This window comes from Ornithorhynchus anatinus, chromosome 21 (assembly GCF_004115215.2).
Source record: "Ornithorhynchus anatinus isolate Pmale09 chromosome 21, mOrnAna1.pri.v4, whole genome shotgun sequence".
NCBI classification, from domain to species: domain Eukaryota; kingdom Metazoa; phylum Chordata; class Mammalia; order Monotremata; family Ornithorhynchidae; genus Ornithorhynchus; species Ornithorhynchus anatinus.
In genome coordinates, this window is record NC_041748.1 from 19,456,447 (window position 1) to 19,468,724 (window position 12,278).

Consider the following 12,278-nt stretch of genomic DNA (forward strand, 5'->3'; position numbering starts at 1 on the left):
CTTCAAGGAGCTGATGATCTAGTGGAAGTTTAAACTGTAAACTCGTTTTGGGCTGGGAATGTGTGTGTTGTTATATTATACTATCCCAAACACTTAGTACAGTGCTCTGCACAAGTAAGCGCTCAATAAATACAACTAAATGAATGAATGAGTTTATAATCTAAGGGAACACCCATCATTCTGGTCCAGCGTGGCCTACTGGAAAGAACATTGGCCTGGGAGTCAGAGGACCTGGGTTCTAATTCCGGCCCCATCACTCGCCTGCTGTTTGACCTCGGGCAAGTCATTTAATCCATCTGGCCTCAGTTTTTTCACTTGTAAAATGGAAATTAGTTGCCTGTTCTCCCTCCTACTTAGACTGTGAGCACCACACGGGTCAGAAGCAGCGTGTTTGAAAGCAGTGGAGAAGAAGCCACTGGATGGTGAATGGTTGAATATGGCTAGCCGTTTCACAGGACCCTACACCCAACAAGCTCCATGTACATATAATCCTTTTCCATATTTGAAGAAGACACTGCTGGTGGTGAAGCATGTGGGAATACAGATGATACCCAAATCTACCTCTCCAGCCCTGACCTCGCGCCCTCTCTCCAGTCTCGCATCTCCTCCTGCCTTCATCAGATCCTGACAATTTGTCACCTTACCTGTGGCACCGAGGAAAATATTCTCCTGCTTCTTAGAGTTCCAAACTGGCTTTTACCTGGTTTTATGGGCTAGACTGCATGACCTAGCGAATGTAAACTCATTGTGGGCAAGGAATGTGTCTGTCAATTGTCATATTATACTCTCAAAACACTTAATACAGTGGTCTGCACACAGTAAGCACTCAATAAATAAGATCGAATGAATTGAATGAAAAAGCCCAGGCCTGGGAGTCAGAGAACCTGGGTTCTAATTCTGGCTCTGCCCATCACCTGCTGTGTGATCTCAGATGAGACACGAAACTTTTCTGTGCCTCATATTCCTCCTCTGTAAAATAGATATTCAATACCTGTTCTCCCTTCACCTTAGGCTGTGAACCCCACAAAGGACAGGGGCTGTATCTAACCTGATTATCTTGTTTCTTTGCCAGTGCTTATTAGTGCTATGCTTGCCACATAGTAAGCACTTAAAAAGTCTATTATTATTGTTATTCTTACTTTTATTATTGTTATTAATCCTGCATGGAAGGGATTTGTTTATGTGCACCTTCCTCTCGCTGGAGGGACTCTGGATTTGAGGGAAAACAGTTTCTCTCCTCTGCTCGTGGTGCCGACAAACTAGCCATTAGTTAAAGGAGCTACTGTGGCTTCTGTGTCCTGAGGAGAATGAAATTACACAACTCTTTATTTCTGAATGACAGACCAGGGACTCTACACTTGTGCTCCGGCTCGGTATGAAGTGGCTTTATCCCACTGCAGGTCTTCTGGGGCCTCTAAGCCTTCGATTCATTAGTTGTCAGGCTTGTAGGAGGATTCCGCATTAGGCCTTTAATTTAGTGTATTGCCATGGGCTACTGACCGCCTGACACAGCTCAAATCTGAGCAAATCTAACAAGGATCTGGGGCTGCTCTTTAATTTGGAGAGAATAACAGGGGGAGCGGAGGCCCTGAGAGCGTTCGTTATAAAGGAAAACTGGTTGACATCCGGCTGCTAGGTGAGGATTTTCAGGAGGGGCTGGGGGAATCTAGCAGTTTGAGAGCAGGCTGGGGGATGATGGGAGTCCAATAAATGTAAGTGATGCAATTCCTACCTAGAAGGAGCTTACAGTTGGGGAGGATTCGTATTCATTCAATTGTATTTATTGAGCGTTTACTGTGTGCAGAATAGTCTACTAAGCACTTAGGAGAGAACAATAAACACTTGAAATACCAACTCGCAATCTGAAGACACTGGGAATAATAATAATGCTGTTATTTTCCAAGTGCTTACTTTGTGCCATGCACTGTACTAAGCGCTGGGGTGGCTACAAGCAGAAGTAAAATGTGATATTTGAAATATTAGAGCAGGTCAGTCTTGATGTACAAAGTGCAACAGAAAGTTTTAATGCATTAGTGCTAAAGTTGTGCAAAAACAAACAAAAAAAGGCAATGTCAGGCAGCAAATCCGGTGGGATAACCTTCAGAAACAAGGAATCTGGCCAGAACCCAGATTTTTCCTCAGTTGTGAGAAGTTTGCTGCCCTTATCTCCGGACTAGACTTCTCTTTGGCAGTGGGGTGATTCATAGCCTCAGCATGTTAGGATCTGAAATAGCAAGCAAGCTCTTTGGAGAAACTCAGCTCTCTGGAAGACGGACTCAGATTCTTCTAACCTACAATGTCATCACAAGAGCCTTACTCTTGTGAGTCTGGGTCCATTTTTTTTTTAAATGTTATTTGTTAAGTGCTCACTATGTGAAAGGGACTGAATTAAGCGCTGGGGCGAATACAAGCAAATCAGTTTGGACACAGTCCCTGTCCCACGTGGGGCTCACAGTCTTAATAGCCATTGTGGCAACTGAGGCACAGAGAATTGAAGTGACTTGGCCAAGGTCACAAGGCAGACAAGTGGTGGAGCCCAGATGAGAACCCAGGACATTCTGATTACCAGGCTTGTGCTTTATGTATTAGGCCACATTGCTTCTCTAACAGAGTTGGGTCCTTAGCAACTCTGTTGCATAGTACTGTCGCAAGAGTTTAGCAAATTGTTCTGCACAGTAATTATTCAATAAATATCACTATTGATTTGCTATTAAATTGTGAGCTCTTGAGCAGAAGATGCCCTAAGCTCTCAATCTGCAGAAGAAGCATAGCCTAATGGAAAGAGCATGGGCTTGGAAGTCAGAGGATCAGGGTCTAATCCTGGCTCTGCCAATTGCTTGCTGTGTGAACTTTGCTGAGTCACTACGCTTCTCTGTGCCTCAGTTCTCCAGTTCTCCCTCCTACTTAGACTGTGAGTCCCATGTGGGTCAGGGACTGGGTCCAACCTAATTCACTGGTGCTTACCCCAATGCTTAGAACAATATATGACACACAGAAAGCGCTTAAACAAATACTATGGGAAAAAAAAGTACTTGTTGACTGATTGATCGAATATCCGCCTAGTGGCTAAAGCATGGACCTGGGAGTTGAAGGACTTGAGTTCTAATCAGTGATCTACCACCTGTCTACTGCGTGACCTGGCAAGTCACTTCACTTCTCTTTGCCTCATCTGTAAAATCAGGATTAAGACTGTAAGCCCTAAATGGGACAGGAACTCTGTCTGACTTAATAAACTTTTACCTACCCCAGTGCTTATTAGAGTGCCTGGCACAGAGTAAGCACTTAACAAATACCTTAAAAACACACAAATAAAACCCCCAGTAAAACCCAGAACTGAGTATTACCAGTAGAAAATGGCATAGACTTAGTGAAATTCTGCAGAAGAAATGATGGAAAATAATTTAGACTGCTAACCCATTGTGGGCAGGGGTCGTTTCTACCAACTCTATTGTACTGTACTCTCCTAAGTGCTTAGTACAGTGCTCACTGTGCACACAGTAAGTGTTCAGTAAATGCCGTTGATTGAATGATTGAACATTTGGCTCCACAGTTTTCTAACTGCCCTGTGTCCTTTACATACATTGGCATGACATGTGAATTGTACCTCTCTCATTTAGTCAATCAATGGAATTTATTGGGTGCCTACTGAATGCTGAACACTGTGCTAAACACCCAGGAGAGTATAACCAAAGCAAGGCACATGATGTCTGTCTTCAAGGAGCTTATCCTCTAACGAAGTGGACAGACAAAAGTGTAAACAAGAGGCAGAACCAGGAAAACAGCAGAATGAAGAGCATAAACAATGGTCCAGTTTCCTCATCTCTAAAATGGTATTTAAGTATTTGTTGTCTCTCTTCCTTAGGCTCTGAACCCCATAAAGGACAGGTACTGTCTCTCCTCTGATGGGGTTTTAGCTACCACAGTGTTTAGAACAAAATAAGCATTTAACAATAATTATAAGTCCTGTGTACATGGGTGCTGAGACTAGGAACCAAATGGTTAGGTGCTGTAATGGATGTCAGTTGTGTTAGCACTACTGTAGGTTTAGAATTAATGGGGGAAATCCTCTCGGTTTCCAGTTTCTTCTCAGTAGGTATTGTATGATTGAATGATCAACCGATTTTCTCATTAATTTCTCATTGCTCAGCATGTCGGGCGGTACACTGATTCTACACTGTAAGACTGTCCCCTCTAGACTGTAAGCTGGTTGTGGGCTGGGAACATGTCTACCAACTCTGTTATATTGGAGTCACAGAGAAAGCGCCCAATAAATATGATTGAATGTAGCAGACACTCCCAAGAGTTTAGTCCATTGTGTTTGGGTCACACAGCAGACAAATGGCAGAATTGGCGCTAGAACTCAGGTCCTTCTGACTCCCAGGTATGTGCTCTGTCCACTGGCCCTGCTGCTTCACACTGTTCACACCTTCACAACATTGCTAAAATCCTTCCTTTCCCCTCTATCCAAATTGCTACCCTGTTAATCTAAAGTCTTATCCTATCCCGCCTTCATTGTTGTATCAGCCTCCTTGCTGACGTCCGTGCTTCCTGTCTTTGCCCACTCCAGTCCCTACTTGACTCTGCTGCCTGGATCATTTTTCTACAGAAATGTTCAGGCAGTGTTTAACCGCTTAAGAACATCCAGTGGTTGCCCATCCACCTCAACATCAAACAGAAACTCCTTACCATTGGCTTCGAAGCACTCAATTGCCTTGCCCCCTCCTATCTCATCTCACTACTCTCCTGCTACAACCCAGCCTGCATGCTTCACTCTTCTAACACCAATTTTCTCACTGTACCTGGATCTCATCTATCTCACCACAGACCTCTTGCTGATGTCCTGCCTGTGGCCTGGAACGCCCTGTTTCTTCATATCTGAGACATTTACTCTCCCCTCCTTCAAAGCCTTCTTGAAGACACATCTCCTCTAAGAGGCCTTCCTTGACTAAACCCTCCTTTCCTCTTCTCCCATTCACTTCTGTGTTACCCTGACTTACTCCCTTTTCTCATCTCCCCTCCCAGCCCCACAGCACTTATGTACATATCTGTAATTTTATTTATTTATAATAATGTCTGCCTCCCCACCCCGCTAGGCTGTAAACTCACTTTGGGCAGGGAAGGTGTCTGTTATATTGTTCTCTCCCAAGCACTTAGTCCAATGCTCCACACACATTAAGCACTAAATAAATCCGATTGACTGACTGTTCTGTACAGAGTAAGTGCTCAGTAAATACCACTCGTAGTGGATAGAGCACAGACCGGGAGCCAGAAAGTCATGGGTTCTAATACTGGCTCCCTCACTTATCTGCTGTGTGACTTTGGGCAAGTCACTTCACTTCACTGTGCCTCACTTCCCTCACCTGTAAAATGGGGATTGAGACTGTGAGCCCCATGTGGGACAGAGACTATATCCAATCTGACTTGCTTGTACCCACCCCAATTCTTAGCATAGTGCCTGGCATGTAGTAAGCGCTTAACAAACACCGTAATTACATGATTACCACCTCTCTCATGCCTCCTCTGTACAGGGCACTCACCTACCCTCTCACTGAGTTTGAGGGGCTGGCTGGGTGGGGTACGAACCCCCCATTGTGCCCATGAGGACCCTCCCCGCCTCTTTCCGTCGTTCCTATCTGTGCCGGCAGTCTCAGGGCTTTCCTCGCTTTCCTGTTATTCCGAGTCAGCCTGAATTCACAGCCAGTGTTGCTTTGTATTGATAAGCCCCCCAGCCTCTGCTTGGTTTTCTTGGGAAGAAAACCCTTTCTCAATGGCCTTGTTTAACCTCCTTCTTCAGCCGCTCCTTAAGAGCTGAGGCCCGAGTCTCCCGGACCCTGCTATAGAATTCCAGAACCGAAGAAACCACTTCCCACCCCTACCCCCAGCTCGGCCCACAGTGAAAGTTTGCTGGGTTGAATTCTCTCCAACTCCCTTCCCCACCTGCTCTGCTTCAGACTGGCACATTCTTTTTACAAATCACCAGAGGCTTCGTTTGCATATTCAACATGACATTTCCACATCTCGGGTCTGAGTGCAACACAACAGCCCCGACAAAGCTTGCCTTTTGTTCCCACGGGAGGCTGCTTGATACCCTGTGCGCCATCCCAAATTAAAGAGCGGGGGTGAGGGGAGGAAGAGAAAAAATGATGGAGAAAGAGCCAGGTAACATCTGTGGGGATGGCTGAATTATACACCCACATATTCATCATAGAGAAGTCTGCCAATCGTAGGTAATTACTCTTTTTTCAATATGACCCTTAGGCAAAATGACATCTCTAGATTGTATCTTAGATTGTTAGCTCTGAGAGGGCAGGGTTCATGTCTACCAATTCTATTGTACTGTACTCTCCCAAGCGCTTAGTACAATGCTCTGCACAGAGGATGCACTCGATACCATTGATTGGTAGAGACATAGGGCTTGCCCTCTCAAGACCTTTTTCAGCGCTTTAATTTGATTGGATGTTGGCTCTTATTTACTCGATTTTTTTTCTTCTTTTAATGGTATTCGTTGGCAGAGCAGGGATTAGAACCCAGGTCCTTCTGATTCCCAGGCCTGTGCCCTGTCCATGAGGCCACAGTGCTTCTCGATGCTCCTGACCTGCCCATTTTGCGTCCCCAAACTGTAATGAGTGTGATGAATATTCAACAAGCTCTTCAGCATTGTGGTACGGTAGAGGTAGTGTCAGCAGCAGCAGCGTGGCCTATCGGACAGAGCCCGAGCCTGGGAGCCAGAAGGACCTGGGTTCTAATCCTGGCTCTGCCACTTGTCCACTGGTTGACCTTGGGCAAGTCACTTCACTTCTCTGAGCCTCAGTTACCCTACCTGTAAAATGGGAATTAAGATTATGAGCCCCATATGGGGCAGGGACTGTGTCCAACCTGACTAACTTATATCCGCCCTAGCGCTTAGAACAGTGCCTAGCACATAGTAAGGACTAAAGGAATACCATAAACAAAACAAACAACAGCAGTAGTGGTAGCGATAGTATTATCATTTATTGAGCACTCACTTGGTACACTGCACTGTACTAGGTGCTTGGGAAACATAGAATAACAAAGTGACACGTTCTCCGCCCACATAAACGCGCTCCTCTTCTCCCTCCTTTCCCTTCTGCCTCCCCATGCTGCTCCATCAAAATCGCGCTGGTGCCTTGTGTTTCTTCTTACCATCTACTTGGGAGAGAAGTGTTTGAAGAGGTCTCAGGGTCATTGATTGGCCCCTGAGACCAAGTAAGGAAAATATTTTCCTTTTGACCGTGTTAAACACTTTTTAGTCAGCACTTGCACAAATCTCAGCAGACCAGGGCACTTGTGGCGGATTCTGAATGCTAGAAGACAAAGCTACAGCAATACCAGAGGAGTGGTGTAGCCTAGTGGGAAGGGCACTGGCCTGGGAGTCAGAGGACCTGGGTTCTTATCCCGAATCCAACTCTTGCATGCTGTGTGACCTTGGATGGGCCAGTTAATCTATCTGGGCATCCGTTTCCTCGCCTGGAAAATGCGGATTCGATACCTGTCACCCCTTTTACTTAGACTGTGAGCCTCATGTGGGACAGGAACTGTGTCCAATGTGGTTATCTTGTATCTACCCCAGTGCTTAATACATTGCTTGGCATTTAGTAAGCATGCTTCTGTTTATTGTTGTACTCTCCCAGTCGCTTCGTACAGTGCTCTGCACACAGCATTCGGTAAATATGATTGAATGAATTAAAAAAATACCATTATTAGTAGTAATTATTATTATGCCACTAAGGGCTCTTTGTGGAATTCTCTGTAAGTACTGGTGAGGATGGGACAGTGATGTCACTTGACCTACATGGATGAACACGGGACGGAAACTGGTCCAGCCCTACCGTCTTTGGTGAGTTCCTGGGAGCCACCAGAGAATCGTCACTTTTTTAAGAAAAATTATACTTGTTAATGGCTTCCTATGTGTCAAACACTGTACTGAGCACTGGGGTAGATACAAGATAATCAGGTCAGGCACAATCCCTATTCCACATGGGGTGACAGACTAAGTAGTCGAAGTGTCACTTTAGCTGAAGATACCTCTGAGAGGGAGATTTGCTCAGTGTGTACAGGAGAGGGACTGTTAGAACTACTCCATCGATGATCATAATACTAAAACTAGTCAATCGTATTTATTGAGTGCTTACTGTACGCAGGGTACTGTACTAATGCACTAAGTGCTTGGGAGAGTACAATGCAACAATTGTATTGAGAAGCAGCATGGCGTAGTGGATAAACAGGGCCTGGAAGTCAGAAGGTCTTATCCCAGCTCCACCCTTGTCTGCTGAGTGACCTTGGGCAAGTCACTTCATTTTTCTGGGTATCAGTGACTTTATCTTTAAAATGGGGATTGAGACTGTGAGCCCCACGTGGGACAGGGACTGTGTCCTACCCGATCTGCTTATATCCACCCCAGAGATTAGTAGAGTGCCTGGCACATAGTTAAGCGCTTAACAAATACCATAATAATAATTATTAATAATAACAGTAAACCGACACATTCCCTGCCTAGAGCTAGCTTATTACTACTACTAATACTAATATTTCCTGTTAAGCTGTCACTCCCCCTTAAGCTGGGAGTCATGTGGGACAGGGACTTTATCTCTTTTGCATCTCTTTGTACCTACCTCACTGCATAGTACAGTACTTGGGACATGGTAAACGCTTAACTAATTCCATGATAATGATAATTGTTATTATGTAGCAAGCACTGTGGTAGGCCCTGGGGTAGATACAAGATAATCAGATTGGACACAGTCCATAATAATAGTAGTAATAAGAGAAGTAAGATTAGTGGTATTGGTTAAACAATGACTCGGTACCCAGAACTGAGCTAAGTGCTGAAGTAGATAGAGATGATCAGAATGGATTTAGTTATTATTGTTGATAATAATAGTAATAGTATTTGTTAAGTGCTTACTATTGCCAAGCACTGTACTGAGTGCTGGGGTAGATATAAGCTAACATAGTCTGTAAGCTCCTTGTGGGCAGGGAATGCATTACCAATTCTGTTGTATTGTACTTTCCCAAGCACATAGTACAGTGGTCTGTACACAGGAAATGCTTGGTAAATGCCATTTACTGATTGAGGCTAGATACAGTCCCTGTCCCAGATGAGGTTTACAGTCTATAAGGGATGATAAACTGTATCCCCTTTCTGGAGAGGTAAAGATTTTCCTTGGCAACGCTAATGCATTAGTTACACAATGGGTCAGGAGCATTAAGATTTCATTCTTAACATCACTCACCTCTCAGAGCCTTGGTTTTAAGAGACCTTCTCCTTTCTAATGACTGGAAACACACACACACACACGCACACTCTATCTCAATGCTCTTTGCCGTTAACAGCCAATGCTTCCCTCTCCTACCTCCAGTCTCCCCATTGTTTTGTTTTGTTTTGTTGTCTGTCTCCCCCATTTAGACTGTGAGCCAGTTATTGGACAGGGATTGTCTCTATCTGTTGCCGCATTGTACATTCCAAGCAGTTAGTACAGTGCTCTGCATATAGTAAGTGCTCAATACACACAGTAAGTGCTCAGTCCCCCACGATTGAATGAATGAATGAATTTCAGTCTGTTCTATCGCACACTGGAATAAAAATCATTTCTGAGATCAATTAATCGTATTTACTGAGCGCTTACTGCGTGCGGAGCCTGTACTAAGACCTTGGAAGAGTTTCAATATAACAGTACAACAGACCTGGTATACACGTTCCCTGCCCACAGCAAGCTTATCTGTCTTTTCCTCCAGGAATTTCCAAATCTCGGCTCCCTTTCTTCTGTCTATCTCAGGGCAGGGATGAGTTAGTTACCTCATTTGAAAGTCACCCAGATTTATTGCATTAAACTGGATCTTGGCTGGACTTAGCTTGATTTCTTTAAATCTCTTTCTCTCTCTCTCTCTCCTTCTCTTGGCAAACTACAGAAACGCTCTGTAGTAATTCCTGTTGACTGCAGTGACTGGTGAGGCAGAACTGATCAACTGCAGGCTTCCCCGCTGCTGAACTCTGCCAACAAAGTGCTTACATCTGCTTTTATACTAATAGGAACTTTATGGACTATTCTTCCCTCCCCCACTTTCCCTCCCGTCTCAAGAGCAAATTCCAACAAGGTCAGAATCCAGAGAGTTGCCACTTGACACCAGCAGTGAAGAACCGACCCTACTGGAGGAGCGGATTCTCCGCAGCTCGGATCTCTGGGAGCGGGGAGGGCAGGGAGGACGTAGGCCTTGGCTGTTCCCGTGAAAGCTCTGATTGTCTTCACGGTTGTTTGCTCCCTGGTGACGTTCAGATGACCCTGGGTGGTGGCCCCGGCCTAGAAGAAGAGCTGAACGACTCTTTCTCTCCCTACCAGCCTCCAGGGTCCGTGTTCGCCTCGATTCCCGTCAGCATCCACCCCCACCTCTAGACGGGTCCGGGAGACGGCCCCTATCTGAGGAGGCAGTCTGAGCCCCCAGGTGCTTCTGGGAAAGGATTTCCCTGCTCAGTCCCTTGGGGGCTGACGCATTTTCTAGTCTCAATGTGCCCTCTGTCCCTCCTCCCTGCCTGCCCGTCTGTGCCCCGGGCTGGCCAGGGATTTCAAAAGTTTGGTGACTCACCCATGAATGCCGGGACGGGTCGGGAGAGGCCACGAGTGGCTCTGCTGGAGCAGAGGGTCTGGAAACATCTGGAGAAATCTGTGCCACTTAGGTCATTCCCCCAGCAGAGGTGTGGAAGCCCCCTGCCACAAGTCAGACCCAAGAGAGCCGAGTCCAAACCCAGAAGCCTCCACTTCCAGGAGGCTCATGGACCATCCAGGATAGAGGAGGAGGCCTCTATGGGAAGATCCCACCTCTGCCTTCCAGTTTGGATGACGTGGGGTCTTCCCAGAAGCCGCTGCTCTCTTCTGCCTTGAGCTTGAAGTCCACAGAACCAGGTAGGGCTAGACATGAGAGGATCTGCTGAGGAGAGAGAGTTTCCTTTCCTTTTATATTCTTATTCACTTTGGGTCCTGATTTCCGTCTTTCTGGCTGTTAGCTGCAGTTGTGGGTTTGATTTTCTGCTGTGTAGGCCTAATGTCAGATCAGTTGGAGGAATCCAAGCAGAGGAGGAATGGTTTTGAAGGGAAGCAGGTTGTTGGCTAAAGCTAACTAGGCCTGGCTCTATGCAACTAGATTCCCAGTTGGCTTCTGGTCGTGGAGGAATGGTGACTGGCTGCTTCTTCACCTCGGTTGACCTCATTAATCAATTAATGGTATTCAGTGAGCACTTACTGCATACAGAGCACTATATTAATCTCTTGGGAGAGAACAGTAAAACAGAATCAGCAGACATATTTCATGCCCACAAGGAGCGTGCAGTCTAGAGAGGCTGACATCCTTCCAAATGAAGGCAGCCCTTCACTCTGGAGGAACTTGTAGAACTTGACACCCTTTGTTTTCCTTTACTTTCCAACCACTCCATCAGTTTTACTTAATGAACTCCTTCTGAGAAGCAGCCTTGGCTAGTGGAAAGAGCAACGACGTGGGAGTCAAAGTGCCCTAGTCCTAATCCAAGCAAAGAAGTACAGAAGTCCTGGAAGCAGCAAGAATGAGAGACTACAATAAGGATAGAGGTCAGGGCCGGAGACGTAGATTTGGGAGTCTTCTGCATAGAGATGGTAGTTGAAGCTGTGGGAGCGAATGGGTTCTCCAAGGGAGTGGGTGTAGATAGAGACCAGAAGTGAGATTTGAGGGACCCCCACAGTTAAAGGGTGGGAGGCAGAGGAGGAGCCCATGAAAGAGATAGGAGGAGAGAACCAGGAGAGGAAGCCAAGGTTGGGTAGTGTTACCAGGAAAAGGGGGAACCCCATCCTGCCTTACTGATTTTCTGAATCCTTTAGCCTAGCTTTGAATGAGTGTGTGTGTGTGTAGTGTGTGCTTATGTGTACATGCACGCATGCTCACACAAATCCCCTTGGGAAAATGACTTCTTGAAGGTATGTGTTTGTGGCTTGGTTGGAATAAATGAACATTTCATATTAATGTTCATTAACTTGATTAATACCTTAATTTGCATGGAAGAGATCTGGCGAAAACAGAACTTGTTCCCCGACTGGAGTTTGTTCCTCATTTTTCAGGGAATATGATCAGCCGAGACAAAGGCTGTTAAACTGTGGTCCCTCCTGACAGGACTGTCAGAAAGATTAGAGACCATCCGACAAAGGATAACTCCTTTTTCATCTAATGGCGGAAAGGGCTCTTGCCTTTTCATTCATAACCAGACGGAGCATCCCGAAGGGTAGGAGGGCCCCATC